We start from the raw sequence: 16,144 nt of genomic DNA on the forward strand, positions 1-16,144 counted from the left end.
TGGGGAAGCAGGAGACAGGAGAGGAATCAGGGAAAAGGCCCGGGGGAGGAGCCTCGGGCAACAGAAGGGGGTCCAAAGCAGTGTCATCAAACGGTTTTCTATTTTTTGCCTAATAAAGTTTCATGAGTCAACTCAAATGTTTGCTCCCACTTCCTGCCCTTAAGGAAGAAGATGGTAGAGGACAGCTCGTCCAAGGATTTGGAATTTGGAAATGATCAATTTCCAAGTATGGGAAAAATTCATGTAAAATGAGCACTCATACCCCGTCTTCATTCCACTCCTGGCATGGACAACACATTCCAAAGGAGAGTTGAATAACACAGCATGAAGGGAAATTAGAGATGAGATAATTTCGTCAACATCCTCATTTTACAGATGAGAAAACTGAGGCCCAGAGAGGTGCTCAAAATCACCATCAATAATTGCAGAACGGTGAGACTAGAACTCTGGCTCCTAACTCCCAGTCCACGGGTTTTCTTCCCTTCTACCTGGGGCTAGGTTTCCATTCCAGCTGCCATGACTATTCAGGGATAAAGGTTTGCCTTGGAGCGCCCTCCTCTGGCTCTGCGCAGCCACTGGAGTAGCTATGATAATGTAGGCCTGGGTTCTTGGACTTGAGCATGCAACAGAATCACCTGCAGGTGGTCAAAACAGGCATTGCTGAGCCCACCCTAGAAGTTTCTGATTCAGTAGGTCTGGGGTGGGCCCAATAATTTGCATGTCTAACAAGTTCCCAGGTGAGGCTGATCTGCTGAGTCAAAGACTCATTATTGAGAATCTCTGGTGTAGGCAGAGATCTCGTGGCTCTTGCAGCAAGAATACCTGGGTTCAAGTTCCAGCTTTGCCATGCATGTACTATAACATTGAACATGATGTTGCTTAATCTCTTGGCATCTCAGTCTCTTCATCTTATGATGGTAACTGTTATAACCACCCATCAGGTAAATGTGTAAAATAAATAAAACACATGTAAAACTATCTGAGGAGTACCATACTGATGCTGTGTGACTATGTAGACTCACAGATATACGACCCTTGTCTGGAGACATAGTGCTGTGGGCCAGGAAATGTCCATGGTAACTGAAGCATTCTCTTAATACTACTCAGAAATACCACAAATCCAGCAGAAATGGTGTTCATTCTTACACAAATATTGCCTGAGGAATTATTAGGGCCCAGCACTGGTTTACAAAGGTGAATGACACAGTCTCTGCCCTAGAGGAGCAACTAGGAGGAATTTAAACATGCAAATCCTAATAATTACCCTACTGGGTGGTGAGCCAGGGACGGAACCCTATGCCTTGGAGCACAGAGCAACCAACCCTGAGGAGTCAAGTAAGGCTTTGAAGAGGCAGATGACTTTTGAGTAGGCTCTTGAAGGATGAATAGGAGTTCTTTAAGAAAAGAAGTGGCAGTGGGCACTCCAGACAGAGGAAACAAATATGCAAAGTAGCCACAGAGGCATGAACAGGTATAACATGTCCAGGGGAATAGTGTAGTTCTATGTAGAATAGCAGAAGAATAGCAGAAGAAGGGGTTGGCAAGGAATGCCAAGGCAAGATTCTGCAGAATCCAGGATGCCAGGCTGAGAAGTTTGGACCTGATCATGAGTCTGATGAGAAGCCATTAGAAGACACCCACCTCCTCCTTGGTGGAGTCCTTGGGAAAAAATCCCTAATGAATCCCCAAGATGAGGATTTATGAGCCAAGGGCCTTCACCACCCTCCTGAGCACCCCCAGTGCCTACGAGCCTCGCCTGCCAGGAAGCCAAGCCCAGAAATGCCTCCTGAATTGGCGGGGGCCCTTGGGAACCTGGAAGGCGTGTGGAGTAATGGGGCAGTCTCCTACCTCTTACCCTCATCAGACAGGCTGAACTTTCCCGAAGGTTTCCTCATTCCCTCTCCCCATGGGTGTGGAGTCAGCAAGAGAACAAAAGCGTGTTATCTCAACCTAAGAAGCTTTGGGATGGGAGGAGGGAGGTGTAGGCGCCCTTGGAAGTGGAAGAATGAGCGCTGATGCAATCCCGGAAAAAGGCCTGTGGAGACCTACACCTGGGGAGGTAGCGCCTTACCTCACTGACCTGGCTGAGGTATGGAGAGTTCTGGAGCTGGAAGGGTCCTGAGAGGTTGGCTCTCCCAGGTGCCTCCTTTGAAGATGAAATAACAAACACTCAGTGATTAGGCAAACTGCCTGTGATTGCTGTCTGTCCCTCTCTCCCCATATCTGACTCCAAGATGTGAAGTGCCAGCCTCTGGGAACCTGGTGCTTTCTGTGTCCACTGACCTCCCACCCTCCTCCTGAGTCTCTCCCACACCCCACACCCCATCCCCCCACTCCCCACACCCCCATTCCCCCGCAGCCAAGCCCCTGACCCTCTGTCAGACTCAGGCTTTTGTTTACAAATAGGTAGATAGGAAAATGTGTAGAAAGTGGTCTCTCCTGTTTTTGAAAACTGCAATGGTGAGAAAAGAGGACAAATTGCTATGCTAAACTGTGTGGGTTTGGGTTTTTAATCCCAGTTCCTCTATCTTCTGTGGAGATGGAAGCAAATTGCTCTTGTGGGAATAATCCCTTTTGTTTTTAGGAAAATATTTTAATAGGACTTCGCATACGCAGGGATAAAACTTAAACCTGTTCTGGAAAAGAGACAATGCAATTCAGAACAATGTGAAACTACAGGCTCTGCGTCGTTATTATAAAAGGTGGTTTTCTTCTGGAATGAGTGGCATCTCTTCAGGGGTTATGGGGAGTTTTGTTAATGCTGCAGCCTGGCCTTGGCTGTGCTTTGGGGAGTTGAGGGTGGGGCCTGTGTCCACAGTGGGAGAGAGCAGGATTGAGCGGACGACTGGCAGGGAGGGCAGCCCAGTCTGTGGAGAATTCCCAGGAGTTCTCGTAAACACTGGAGGAGGGAGCCCAGGAAGAACGGGGCTGCCACTGGAGCTGTTTCTCTTTCATTGGGGGGTGGGAGCTGTTCTGCTCTCTGGCAGGGCTATGGAAAAAACCTACTGAGCTCCTTCTAAAATGACTACAAAGTCAAGTAAAACTGGTCCCTCTATCCCTGGTCCTCCTGCCACTGCCAGCCGAGAACACAGCCTGTTCTTTGATGAGGCCTAGCGTCTGATGGGATGTGGACAAAACCAATAGAACCTCTCAGTTCCTAAATATTGTATTTTATTTTGAAAAATTCCTTTTTCATAAATACTTTACTTTGAAAAGGTAAAAACCTTTATTTTGAAAAAAGTTGTTCTAGGACACTGGATCATCCTGCAATTAAGGATGCATGTCCTATACCAGGCATAGGGAACTGGGTTTGAGTCAGTAACCAAGGGAAAGAATAAATGGACCTTAGGGGGTAAAGGACTTCTGTCTTATATTAGTGTAAAAATTACACTAATCTATTATTTAGATAACAATATATTATAAACATATTTCTATGTACTTATATTTTGTAACAAGTATATTATAAAATAATTAAAAACAATAATTTATAACAGGAAAAATCTATGTTAATATAAATGTAATATATGACTTTATAGAAAATATAAATAATACATACATGTGTAAAAACCATAAATATCACCAATTACCCTATCACCAAAAATTAATTGATGTTAACATTTTGGGATACTGCCTTCAGATCTTCTTCTATGCATATAAACAAATAAATAAGCAAACAAATAACTAGATATATTGACCATCCATTCACACTTACTGTATAATTCCAATGGAAAGAGAACACGCTTCTTTTCCAACAGTTCTAGCAATAGTCCCAGAGTCAACTCTCATTGGCCCAGCTTGGATCATGTACCTATCCCTAAATCTAGAACACACAAAAGCCAATAACCTATAAGATATAGGTTAAAACTAAATATATACTTTTATGAGTCATTATACTTAATGAAATAACTGAAACCATGCATGTGCAAGTTTTTTGCAAATTTAATTATTAAAATCATTAATTATATACGTTATTAGTATCATCACTGCCCTTTCTCCATTGTCCTTTTTCCTCTCCTCTTCTTGCTTTATCTGTTTTTCTGCTTTTTCCTCTTCCCACCAAGTCTCCATCATGTCTGGGTTAACTCGGCTGTGGTGGACTAGTAAGGAGACCAAGTGCTATTTATAGCGGTGTTTCCTCAGGCGGTGTGGTGTGCGGTGATATGGGAACACACCATTAAGGGATACTTCTATCTCTCATTACAGCCAAAGTGGCTTCTGAGGACTTTGCCCATGGTGAGGAAGAATGTAGAGAACGCACTCCTCTCTCCCAGCAGAGATAAGCTCTACCTTTTACACCACCTGCTCAACCATTTAGGCATAGATTTGATAGAATAAGAGTTTGTTACTCAGGTAACATCTGGGATGATGCATTCTTGTCAGTAGACCTACAGAAGGACATTTCAGCTTGAGAGAGACCAGAAAAAAACAATCAACCCAAATCCTGGAGAGAATATCGATGTGAGAATTGGCATTTTAGTTTGGCAAACTGAAGGTTGGCACAGGTCAGGGACTGTAAGGACAGAGTATCATAAAGTCCTTTACGGAATCTTGGATATGTGAAATAAGTAGTTTGGGAATAATTAAATTCCTACTTTAAAAAGAGGGTGGTTGACAACACATGTACATTGGAATTGAATAATTAAGTAAATGAATGGCAGATGGTGGGAGCCAGATTTCTTATGGTTGGAGATGTTTACAGACAAATAAGAGAAGGCTAGAATGATCCATGTGGTAATGAATTAGAATTGAAGACATAAGTGGGAAATCATGCTTAACTTAATATTGATACAGATGATTACATATGGAAATATTGATAGATATACGTACATACATGGGTTAGTATACACATCTATTTCCTTGCTATGTCAGCTGAGAGGATGTAGAAGCAATGACATCCCAGTAGCAATGAGCACACCTAGCACCCAGATCTTGGTTTCTAATACCATTCTCCAATAAAAGGACTAGGTCACCTTGGAGAAATGGTTGATTCTAGAACTGGGGCAGGAAATATACAGGATGCTCCAGGAGCATCTTATAATGCCAGAAAGTAAGGAAGTACTCAAAACTCCACAATGATGGGGGGAGGTGGTGCGGTAGAGAACACAAAGGAACACAGGAGCCAACTGAAAGAGCTCCTAATGGCTAAAGCTGTAACAAATTGAAAAAGAAAACAAGATATTATCATATTATAACCCAAAGTATAAAATGAATATTCATGAGTACATACTAATATGAATAAATAATTGAATAATTAGATAAATGAGGGATAATAGATAAATCTCCCATATAGAAGAATTCCGAATAACATGTGTAGATACTCTCTGCCTTCAAGGAGGTGGTGCATAACTCCTCAATCCTTAAGTTGTAGATTGCCCATAGTGACTTCCTTCCAAAGAGAACAGTATGGAAAGGAGTAGGGGGAGTAACTTTACAGTGCAGAAACCTGTCAAATACTACCTTAGCCAGGTCATCAGGTCAACATCAACAGTAACAAGTCATGTCGATATACATACTCTTGATATGATGTGATGAGAATAGTGCTTCACCTCTGTGGTCTTCCTCCCCCCAAAATCCATACTCCAAGTCAGATCATGAGAAAAACATCAGACAAATCCCAGCTGAAGGTCAGTCTACAAAATATCTGGCCAGTACTGCCCCACACTATTAAAGTCATCAAAAACAAGAAAATTTTGAGAAACTATCAGTCAAGAGGAGCCTAAAGAAGCATGACAGCTAGATAACGTAGTATCCTGGATGTGATCCTGCAACAGAAAAAGGAAATGAAAAAAACTGAGGAAAACTGAATAAAGATTGGACTTAACTAATAATGGTGTACCAATATTGGTACATTAATCATGACAAATGTGCCATACTAATGTAAGATGTTAATAATAGAAAGAATTGAGTGTGGGGTACATGAGAACTCTGTACCATCATTGTAATTTTTCTGTAATCTAAAACTATTCTAAAATAAAAAGGTTATTTTTTAAAAAGCATCATACACAAAAATGTTAATATTGATTATTTTGGGATGGTAGGATCATACGAGTTTGCTTTAAAGAACTGCTCAAATTTTCTACAAGGTACTATTTATATAATCTGGAAACATTTTTTTAAGTAGATATGAACTTCCAGTTGGAGATAACAAACTGATCATGTATCTTTATCTCCTCTTCCTCCACAGACCCCACAAAATTCTTTTTAAAGTATAGACCCATGAGAATACAGAGGGTGGAAGTGAGGACATCAGTGGACAAGATTGAGTTCAGTAATTTTTGGACGATTGTAAGTGGCTGGAAGAACGGTAACAGCGTTAGCAGAGCAGAGGAAACCAAGACTTGAAGGACCTGGAGAGGAAACTGATGGTGAGGAGTGAGCAGGTTCTCCCCATAGAGCCCAGAGAGGCAGGGGACTTGGAGGCAGCAGGTTCTGCAAGAAGCGAGTTTGAAGCATGGGATTAAACTCTAGGGAACTGGTTGAAAGAGATATATGGAAAAATTACAACTCTAGATCCCCTTCCAATCTCACACAGTCAGGCAACCATGTCCCCACCAGAGAGTGGCGATTTTTTCTTTAGAGAAATTGAATCAGAGCATCCCTGAATTCAGGGATTCCAGCAAGATTAGAGGGCAGATGCCTGATTAAGTATAAGTACACATGATAACAGTAGGGCCCTCTGCAGGACTCTTCCCTTACCGAACTCCCAGAAAGGAACTTTCAGGCGTATGTTCCCTGGATAGAAGGTTCACTGGAAAAAAATTTACTAGCCCCCGAGAGAAGTCCTCTAAGTGTTGGCTTTTCATGGTTTCCCAATGAAATGGCCTGAGAGTGAGGCCTGCCAGTTAAATCCCTGCCCACACACACAGCTGCCAATCATGTTGATGCTCACTGTTACATAGGACTGGATAGCCCAGAATCACCAGGAATTTGCAGAAAGTATCCTACATGAAAGAGAGAGACCAAAGCAAACAAACATTAAAAAAAAAAAAAAAGGAACTCAGAGGAAGCAGAGATAATGTAAGAAGAAGAAAAACATTTTTAAAATTTTATGTATATATTTAATAGTCTAAGAGAGCTAAAAGAAGATGCATATCCATGAAAAAGAATAGGATGGTGTAAAAAAGGAATAATCAGAGAATGAGCAAGAGCAATTAGAAATTTTAAATGTGACAGCTAAAATAAAAGATTCAACAAAAGAGTAGGAAAATAAACTTGAAGATATCTCCCAGAAAGTAGAATAGAAAGATAGATGAAAATTAAGAGAGAAAAGAGTGTTAGAGGATTATTCAAGTTCCAACATCTGTATGCAGTTTCAGAAAACAGAGAAAGCAAAGGATAGAAAACTATTTTTAAAATAATAACAATGTAAGAAAATTTCCCAGAAATGAAGGACATAAATATCAAAATTGAAAGTACCCACTAAATGTCCAGTAGAATGGAGGGAAAATACCAAGGCAATAATTTTGAATTTCAGAATAACCAGATAAAAGAAATAACAGCATAGCTTCTAGAGAGAAAAATCACATAATATGTGAAGAAGTAAGAAGCTGTGGCATCAGACATCTCAACAGCAATATAGGATACTGGAGGATAGTGTTGGGAACCCAAAGTTCTGAGTGAAAATTATTTTAATCCTAGAATTCTGTACTTATCCAAATAAAGGGTAAGTGTAAGTGTTTAATAAAGACGTTTTCAGATAGGTAAGAACTCAAAAATGTTACCTCCCACATACCTTTTCTTAGGAAGATAGTGAAGGGTGTGATTCAGTGAAATGAAAGAACTAAGCCAAGAAGGAGGAACAAAGAAATTCCAGAAAACAGAGGATCAGTTTAAAGGAGAAGACTGATAAAAGGAAGTCCTAAAATGACACCTGAGCTCCAGGTGTAGAGAGCAACTCATTCAAAATGAAGCAAGAAGACAGAGGGTATGGGGGGTAGGGAGTGGTAGAGAGAGGACAGTGACAGATTATTGGATACATTTGAATATTTGGAAAAAAACTTTGTTAGATATTTAACAGATATGTAGAGAACATTTTGAATATTAGCAATAGTTATTAAAAAGAAATAAGCAGGCTTCCCTGGTGTCGCAGTGGTTGAGAGTCCACCTGCCAATGCAGGGGACATGGGTTCGTGCCCCGGTCCAGGAAGATCCCACATGCCGCAGAGCGGCTAGGCCCATGAGCTATGGCCGCTGAGCCTGCGTGTCCAGAGCCTGTGCTCCACAACGGGAGAGGCCACAACAGTGAGAGGCCTGCGTACCGCAAAAAAAAAAAAAAAAAGAAAAGAAAGAAGCAAAAGAAAAACTATGGCAACTGTTAACTGCAAGAAAATCACAAAGTCAGAGGGAATATAACTATGCAATACCGTTGTTCAGCAGTAAACAATATTTACAGAGTCATAATAAAATAAGCATTGACTATTTTTTTTTAATTTATTTATTTATTTTATTTTTGGCTGCATTGGGTTTTCACTGTTGCGTGTGGGCTTTCTCTAGCTGCAGCGAGTGGGGGCTGCTCTTCGTTGCAGTGCATGGGCTTCTCATTGCAGTGGCTTCTCTTGTTGCAGAGCGCGGGCTCTAGGCACGCGGGCTTTGGTAGCCGTGGCTTGCAGTTCAGTAGTTGTGGCTCACGGGCTCTAGAGTGCAGGCTCAGAGCTGTGGCACACGGGCTTAGTTGCTCTGTGGCATGTGGGATCTTCCCAGACCAGGGCTTGAACCTGTGTCCCCTGCATTGGCAGGCAGATTCTTAACCACTGCGCCACCAGGGAAGTCCCAGCATTGACTATTGATTTAATTTTTTAAATCATGCTACACTTACATGGTAACATGAGGAAAGGGGAAATGTTAAGAAAACTAAAACCTCAATTACCATGGAGGAAATCAACAGAAAATATCTGTCAAGCTCATGCATACAAGGCAAAGCAAAGTCAAGGTCTAACTGATTTAACCAGTAAAGATACAATTAGCCACCTTTAAACTTAGACAACTTTTTACAAACATAGGTAGCAAAAGGAAGAAGCCAAAGATGCCAGCTCCCTGTGATCCTGGTCCCATACACCAAAAAACAAACAAACAAATACATTGAAACAAAAGGGGCTGGATGACTGAAACATGAGTTGTGGGATACATGTTACTGCGGAGCCAGTTCTAGACCATGGCTAAGCAGTTTTATATTCTGCAGCTCTATTCTGAGGTATGGGGCTTTAATGATTTGGAAAACAGAAGTAAGGAAGTCTCCTAGGTCATAACCAGAAAGCTCAAAGAGATGGAAAGATGGGATAAGAAAGAAGTGGCAAGAGTCCTATAATAAGAATTCTGGGAGAAAGTGAAAAGGGTGACAAAAAGAAATTTTTTTCAAAGAATATGTGAGAATTTTCCAGAAATGAGATAATATTAAAAACATTATAGTGAAACTAGAGAACATCAAGAATAAATTTTAAAGTTTTAAAGCCAAGAGAGAAAAAGAACTGATTACCTAAAGTCCGGGGGTATGAGGGCAGGGTAGAAAACCCTATATCTCATCAAAGCCCAAAAGGCAATGAGAACCTGTCTCGTGACAGCCTTCGAGGGAAGATAGGGAGGTGAGTGGAGATAGCTTCTTAGTAACTCCTTACAAGTCTCCCATCGTCTCATCTTCTGGGAGGATCACAAGGCATTCCACCAAGACTTACACTAGATGTGGTTCAACCTTTTGCCTTTGTGGCCTATTTGGATATGTGCAAGGTCACAAGGGTGCCATGGCAGAGTTGGTCCATGCAGTATCAAGAAATATCAGTACACGCTTATTTTTTTTTTAAAAAAAACAGAAATCATCAGAAGAAAACAGCTAAAAGAGTTGGAAATAACTATCTCTTCGGAGGCAGACTACACACAGGGAGGGAGGGGCAGAGGGCTGATGCTTTTATATAAAAGATTTTAATATAGAAGGTTCTATTTGATTCTTTTCTACATACTTTGATAAAAATAGAAGTTAGGGTTTTTTTTGTTTTTTGGTTGTTGTTGTTGTTGTTTTCCCTTTTGCAATACGCGGGCCTCTCACTGTTGTGGCCTCTCCCATTGCGGAGCACAGGCTCCAGACGCGCAGGCTCAGCAGCCATGGCTCACGGGCCCAGCCGCTCCGCGGCATGTGGGATCCTCGCAGACCGGGGCACGAACCCGTGTCCCCTGCATCGGCAGGCGGACTCTCAACCACTGCGCCACCAGGGAAGCCCCTATCTTAACTGTTTTTAAGCATACAGTTCAGTAGTGTTATTTTCACATTGTTATAAACAGATCTCCAGAACTTTTTCACCTTGCAAAACTGAAATTCTATACCCATTAAACAACACCTCATCCCTGGTAACACCAGTCTATTTTCTGTCTCTATGAATTTGACTATTTTAGATACTTCCACACTCATCTTGTACATTATCCTATCTTGTAATCAGTTATTTCTCCTAAGGAGCCCTGGTCCTTTTAGTGGGACATGGTAGTTAGAAATCAGAGTCTAGGTCTAGAGGTGCTCATTGTCACCAGGCTGGCTATGGTTTCTAGACCTTCTCAGTTGACCTCATTAGAAAGCAGATTATTTTACTGATTGTAAGTCCATACTTATATTTTCAATTCAAATTCAGGATTTTACTTAATTTAGTTGATTTTTATATTTGTATCTCTTTTCTCATTCACTGGAAACGTTGGATCCTAATGATGTTAACATAATTTCTTATTTGCATCACTCTACCTATATATAATAATTTCAGAATAGTAATATTCATAATATTACTAACAATATGATTACAAAAAGAAGTTTCATATTTTTAGAGGGTTTTTTGTAATCATTTCATAAGGTATGTTCCTCTATGGTCACATACTCAAATTACTGTGTTTTTAAGTCTCTTGAAATAATTCATTGAGTTTTGCCACCAATTTGACACGTAGTTAGTATCATTTCTTTTTCTTTTTAAGAATTGTTTTTTTCTGTGTTAATTATTTTATAATTGTGTTATATGGCTCAAAAGTCAAGTCTATAAAATTGTTTACTCAGAGAAGTCTAGCTTCTGTCAATGACCTCTCTGCTTGGTCTCTCTCCCAGACAGAAGCTTTTTTTTTTTTTTTAATGTTATGGTTTATTCTTCTCCTTTTTAAAATATAAGCGAACACACACATGTAGATGAATGTTTTTCCCAAATAAACAGTAGTATACAATACTTGTTTTCTCCACCCTGCTTTTTTCATCTTATATTTCATATGTGCTAGAAATCACTCAACAGGAACGTACAGAGATGCCCCTCATTCTTTCTCACAACTTCATAGTACTCCTTTGTATAGATATACCATGATCAATTCGACTAGTCCCTTGTTGATGGACAAAATAAAATAGAATTTAAGGTAAAAACATTATAAGGGTCAAAGTGGGACATTTCATACTGATAAAAGGAACAATTCACCAAGAAGATGTAATAACTGGGAATTTGAATGTTTTCAACAACACAGCCTTGACATATGTAAAGCAAAATCCAAAAGAGTTACAGAGAGAATTTTACAAATCCATAAAGATATTTTCTTGACTTGTATCATAAAAAATGGTTAGCAGTATCTCACCCAGGGTCTCAGAATGCTTTTGAGATGCAGCCATTGCATACCTGACCTTCCTACTTCCAGTCTTACCCCATGCAATCCATTCTCCACACTGCAGCCAGAGTGATTTCTCCAGAGCACACGTTGGACCATGCTTAAAACACCAAAGTGATTCCATTAGGTGCTAAAAGGCCTTTGCTGCTCTAGCTCCGCATTTGTCTCCAGCCACCCTTCTCACCACTCCTGCTCTCCCTGTCTTCCTGCCAGTCATGCTGCACTGGTTTGCAGATCCTCAGTGTGAACCGTTCTCCTGCCTTGGGCTTTTGCATATGCTATTTCCTCTACCTGGACACTGCTCATCTTTCCTCTTCTCCTCCTCCTCTTTCTTTTTCTTCTTCTTCAAGATAACACCTTCTAATCACTTAGGGCTCAGTTCAGGCATGACCTCCTCCAGGGAGCCTTTCCTAGCTCCACAAGATGGGGTGCTCCCTTAGCCCCCGATGTTCCCTCACAGAGAATATATCAGCCTGCTGGCCACGGGCCTTTTCTTTCTCCACTCTAGACTGCAAGTTGAGTTCTGGAAGGGCCAGGATTGTGGAGCTTTTTTTGCTACTTGTACCCTCAATCCTTAGCACATGCCTGATATACAGAGAGACTCAGTAACTATTTATTAAATAAATGAACAGTGGACAGAGGTAGGGATTATATCACCTTTATGTTACTGGGGAAGAACAGAAGCCTAAAGATGGTCAAGAAACAATACAGACTCGGATGGAGGTAAACTCCTTAAAATCTGGCCTCTTAGCCAGGGATCTGGTCCCAAGGTCTCATGGACCCATAAAGAGCTGTCTAAAACAAACAAAGCTGACCATGTCCCTCACATGTAAAAACCAGATGATCTTTAGGAGTTTTATAAGCAAAGCAGTGTGAACAGGAGCTCCTTGGAGTTCTTTGTCTAGGAGTGTCAGTGGGTTGGGTGGCCAAAACCACGTAGGATGGTGAGAGATAAGTGTGTCCCTGACATCAGCCCTTCCCTCCTAGGCTTCTTCCCAAAAAGTCCACACTAAGTGTGTGCTCAGGTGACCCTGGAAAGGGGTCTGTGCTCCCCAACCTTCTCCACTATGCCTAGCAGAGTGAAAGCCGGCTTTCTGGAGCAGAAAGCTCCATCCTGGGACAGGGGAGGATATTGAGGGGGAGGGGACAGTGCAGAAGGGCAGGGGGATAACAGATGAGGCTAAATTAATTTTGGAAACCATTAAATCTTTGAAAAGAGAGCGTGTTTTCAGCAGGGACAGTGAATCACTGTGATTTGCAGAAACAGGCACAAAGCAATTAGCCATCTGGATGCTGTGGCTTCCAGCCCCCCAGCGGAAACTTCAAGTGAGCGGAAGGCTGGTCATTACCCAGCCCAGGCCCAACTCTCCAGTCCCCACAGATAAGTCTGTGCCTCCAGCCGGCTGGGAGCCCAGAGGCCTAGGACAAAGGGCAAATTGGCAAGAGTCACAGAAGAATGGGCAGGAAATGCAACACCAGCCACAGGGAGCCAGTACTACTTCCTTCTTCCTGTGAGAGCCCCTCAAAATCCATCGTGACTGAGTGAGCAGTTCATTCACTTGGCAAGCATTTGTTAATCACCTACTATCTCCCAGACTGTGTGCTAGCACATAAATTATGTCATTTAATCCTCATGACATGCATATGAGGAGTTCCACCTGTGGCACAATTTCAAGGGGACCCATCACATGGTATTCCATGTAAATAGCACCCCCTGGAGTTATAAAGCAGAGTAGCCTTGCCGGGAGAGATTATTATCTTTTAAAATTAAATTTATTTAAACTAAAAAAAAAAACCCACAGTTCACCCATTATAAAAAAATTTGTTATCTTTTTTAGTGAATGAGGAAATAAAAGCTAAAAAAGAGGGCATGAACTTGCTCAAGGTAAGTGGCAGGATTGAGAATGGAACTCAGAATTCCATGCCCTTTCCTAGATGATCTATATTTGCCAGTTACTGCTCTATCTGGCTCATCAAGTTTTGAGAACCAAATAATACACATAATAATGGATGTGAAAGGATTTATAAACTGTAAGGTGCCATACATAGCTGAGCTATTTTTATAAAGCAGTTACCCTGCTTCCCCTGGCACCCTGTAATCCTCAGGCACTGCTCCTCCATTCATTCCTAGAAACTGCTGGGGAATACTGGACAAGCCCTTCCAGGAAAAGGGTCAGCCAGCTTCTCCAGGAAGAGAATGTACCACTGACCAGAAAGAGTGCTTTGCTCGAGGAAGCCTGACTGGTCTGGACTGCGCTGTGATTTGCAGACTGCGATGGTTTTGGCCCTTTTGCGCCATCACTTTGCACCATGTGTGGCAGAAAGGCCAAATGGAGCAAGATGCTGCCAGAGGGAGCCTGCTCCCAGAAAAGGGGAGAGAAGCCAGGAAGCGAGACACCACCTAGACTGACCGGAGGTGCCCGGGTCCTCTCGCTGCCTGAGTGGTGGTGGGACCATTGACCAGTCACTTCCCACTCCATGCCTGGGTAAGGAATTGCCTCTCCAGAGCCTCCGCTGAGAGCTGATTTGCCCAGCTTAGGACTCTGCTGAGGCCTACGAAACCCCAGACCTGGGCAGCCAGAGGGTTTTCATTTGCTGCCCGCATCTGCAGTCCATCCAGCTGTTGCTGGGAGTACCAGCTCTCTGACCAGGAAAAAGTTGAGGGGAATGCAGAGCGCATGGACCGGGAAGCAGATTACCTGGGTGAGAAGCCCAGCTCTGCCTCTCCCTGGCCAGGACCTTAGGCAAGGCTACTGACCTCTCCCCTTGTTTTCTTCATGTATAAAATGGGGTTAATGTCTCTGGCCTCACAAGGTGATGGTGAAGCCTGAAAGAGATCACAGGTACCCTTGGGGAATAGGCAGGTAATAGAAGGAGTGAAGAGAACTTCAACAATAAGGTTTCCTGACTTACCATGGCTGCCACACAGAACGCAGGCTCAGGGTTGCCAGATCTTTTCATTTGTCAAGAAAAATCAGAAGTCTGGATTTTTACATGAACTTTTCCAATTGTCAACAGCCTGTGAGGACAGAACAGAGCTTGACTGCTGGTGGTCAGAGCGTGAACTCAGGTGATGACCACGTGCCTGCTGGTCTCTGGGCTCACACTGTGCTCAAAGTATTAGTGTCCTTCCTCCTCTCCCTGCTTTACTCCTTTCTGGTTGGCTCCCTAAGGCTCATGGGGTCGGCTCAGCCCTGGCGTGGCTTGAACCTAAGGCCCTGGAGCTGAGGGAGGGCAGGTCCTCTGGGGCTCTGAGGACAGGTGTTCTCAACAGAAGCAAGCTGTGTACAGGATGGCCACCTGGGAGCCCCACCGAGCCTCTTCCCCAAGAGGGAGAGAGAAGGTTGAGGAACAGGGATCTCCAGCCACAAAATGAATGAATGAATGAACAAATGGACAAGCCACTGCTGCCTCAGGCAGAACTTTGCTTGGCAGCTGGGGATCAGGATTGAAGATTCTGTTCCTCTCCATCACGTTGACGGAACTCCTAGAAGGCCTCTTGCAAAGGTTGGCGGGGCCTTGGGCTGGGAGTCCATGCGGAACAAACAGGCTCAGGGCCAAGTGAAGCAAGATGCTTTCCAGCTCCCCATCTCCATCTCCTGCCTCTGATTAGAATCGGCGGCAGCCTTCTCCCCCCAGTGCCTTCCAGAGAACCGAGCTGGGGCTGCCGGAAGCTGGAGGGCAGGGCACGGGGGAGGGAGGGTTATAGGGGTGGGCTCTTGCATCAAAGTCCTTCCCAGAAAGGGGCAGCTCCTTCCTAGCACTGGGCCTGCTGGTCTCCCCCACCCGCCCTTTCCCGGACATCCCCACGTCTCTCTTTGCAGCCTTTCCCAGGCGGGGCCCAGGCTGGTCGAGGCCTCAGGAGTCCTCTGTGAAGCCACAACAGGAAGCACTTGGACCCGAGACACACCCTCTCGTTCCCTCTTAGCAGTTCCCAGGAAAGGGTGAGGGAGAAGTCTCCACAGAGCCAGTCTTTCTCGGGGCACTTCCCAGGAAATCCTCCAGGTGGGGAATCTTCCACCACGGTGTCCCCTCCCTGGTTCCTTCAGCTTCCCCTAAGCTCCTCCCCTGAGGTTGTGTGCTGGCCGGGCTCCTCTGGTCTGCAGCTGCCTGACCTGACCTCAGCGCCCACCAAATGGACACTGGAAGCTCAGCCAGCCAGACATCAGATAAACCTAAACTGAGGGGCATTTTACAAAGCCACAGAAGGATAAAGAAGGGCTGAGGAACTGTTCCAAACTGGAAGAGACAAAGACAACTAAATGCAATGCGTGATCCTGGGTTGCATCTTGGATCAGGAAAAAAAATTGCCACTTTTAAAGGACATAACTGGCAAAATTTAAATATAGACCATATAATAGGTGGTAATATTATACCCATGTTAAATTTCCTAAATTTGATCATTGAAATGTAGTTATGAAAAAGAATGTCCTTGGTCTGTTTTCTCTGAAGTATTTAGGGATAAAGGGGCATGTCTGCAACTTAACTCTCAAATGGTCCAGAAGTAATAATATGCACATTAATATTCCTCAAAGAG

General features: G+C 43.1%; 1 protein-coding gene across 1 annotated transcript in view; it reads right to left on the bottom strand.

Annotated features, from left to right (window-relative positions):
- The window catches only part of MRPL33 (mitochondrial ribosomal protein L33), a 61,283-nt gene extending 46,089 nt beyond the window's left edge, over positions 1-15,194 (bottom strand). The window contains exons 1-3 of the mRNA XM_081253824.1: positions 14,521-15,194; positions 3,713-3,820; positions 2,072-2,146 (exon numbers count right to left, since the gene is read on the bottom strand). The gene's annotated coding sequence lies outside the window, so the exon portion shown is untranslated. The remainder of the gene's footprint in view (positions 1-2,071; positions 2,147-3,712; positions 3,821-14,520) is intronic.
- Positions 15,195-16,144: the final 950 nt, after the last annotated feature.

This window comes from Mesoplodon bidens, assembly GCF_964165515.1.
Source record: "Mesoplodon bidens genome assembly, chromosome: 14".
In the NCBI taxonomy this organism is placed as follows: Eukaryota; Metazoa; Chordata; class Mammalia; order Artiodactyla; family Ziphiidae; genus Mesoplodon; species Mesoplodon bidens.